Raw genomic sequence first — 2,013 nt, 5'->3', positions numbered from 1 at the left:
TTACTGAGACTAAACAGGATTTTATCACTCCTCCTATAATATTTGGACTATTTGTTGACAGTTTCCTTGGGGTTACCCGACTAGACTCAGTACCTTTTGGGCACACTCCTTCTTCCCTATTGTAGGTTCCTGTTCTCTCTCCCTAAAATCTTCAACTGAGACTACTCCATGTTTCAGATGCTGTCATGATTAAAAAGATAATGAAGCATTCTGGTTACTTGAGAATTTGTCAACATTATCATTCATTCTTTCATAGCTCTTTAAAGCTTAGGAAAAAAGAAAATGTTACTTCTTTTAGTTTTTACGCCCTAACAATATGGTAAGTATCATTATTCCCATTTTAAAAATAAAAAAACTAAACCTCAGAGATGTTAAGAGATGCTGATATTACAGATTTTCAACTGGTGGTGAGACCACGTCTCAATATTTTATCCCTTTGAATGATGCTGTTCAGTCAATTGAGTGACCTTTTAACTATAAAATCATGCATATGGATGGAGGATATGTCTACAAATTAATTTGGTACCTCCAAGTTTCTCCAAAAGCCTTGAAAAAATTGTTCTAGCTTGTCTATGATGAAGCACCCTAACCCTGAAACTTACCCACCTAGCACCAAATTCCTATAATTAATTACTTGAAAGGATAATTTTAGACTGTACATGGGACCAGGCCTAAAATGTAGTTAAATCCTATGATGGCCAACTAATAATTTCTATAGACTCTTCTATAAAATCTCATTTCCCAATCATGTTTCAATGTGTGACAGAGTAAGACAGTGCAGAGGTTCCTCCATCTTTTATTCTTGCTTAGTTCATTTCATATTTAACTAGAATTTGATCTCCTCGATGGAAAAGTCCATAGAAAATTACCCAAGTCCATTATAGTACTCAAGGCTAAGATGTCCCAATTAACTGGTTTCAGTTAGTCTACTTATGTAATCCCCTCCTCCAGTCAATCACCTATCTTAGCTTCTGTTAAACTGCTCCCTTGTGCAACCTCCATTTCCATCTGTTTTTTCTTAGCTTCTGTTAACCTATCTGCTTTTGCAGACCTTCCCACTGCAGCTGCCAACTGCCTAGTGAGATACCGGGATGTAAACTTTGGGATGTACCTTGGTCTAAATGATTGAAGTTACAGTTAGGACTTGACTGCCTGAGTGTAGTCCCAGCCACCTGGAATGAAGAGTTTCAATTGACTATAAACTATGTCCGAGAGATTATCTCTGGTGGGCTACCTGTAATAATGTTTATAATGCACGTCTGTAGTCCTCAACTGTTTGAAATCATACATACCCTAGCTTAATACTCAAATGTCATCAAATATTAAATTATAAAAAACATTTTCTGCCTCTTTCTAATGATGACATATTATAAGAATTTTCTAACAAAAAATTTTTCCAAAGAAAATCTAGTTAAGCAAAATCATTAATTAAAGAGAATCATTTTTGTACATTCATAAGTTTTGAAATAATTAGATAAAACAAAATATAAGATAATTTGCTTTTTGGTGGTATAAGGGATTAAACCTCAGACTTCACATATATCAGGCATATATTCTATCACTGATCAACATCTCTAGACCCACTGATTTATATTTCAATCATCTCTTGGACATTCTTTTGACCTTGGTATGCCTCAATTTTATGCCCAACATCTTTTTTCTATCTATCTCAAAGAACGAACACTAGTTCTTAAAATAATGTGTATGAATCTGCAAAAGTAAAGATGTCCAGTAGATTCTGCTCATGAGGAATGAAAGTAGACTCCAATTTTAGAATGTTCAAGAACATGAGTTCAAAATAGAATTTCAATTCACCAATGCAAGCAAGCCTTTTTTTTTTTTTTTCAAAAAAAGAAAGATTAAGTCTCTCACAGAGAGAAACCAAGTCCTAATTTCCTTTGTCTCCCCTGAGTTATTGCGAGGTAACTCTTAACCAAAGCTTTCAAAAGATCTATTTGGATATTTTAGTTAGGGGCTAAAAATGTGTGTTTGTGAACATTCCATTTTACAGCT

Source organism: Acomys minous (genome assembly GCF_964271855.1).
Source record: "Acomys minous genome assembly, chromosome: 7".
NCBI lineage: Eukaryota > Metazoa > Chordata > Mammalia > Rodentia > Muridae > Acomys > Acomys minous.
The sequence above is the reverse complement of the archived record's forward strand: the minus strand, read 5'-3'. Positions refer to the sequence as shown.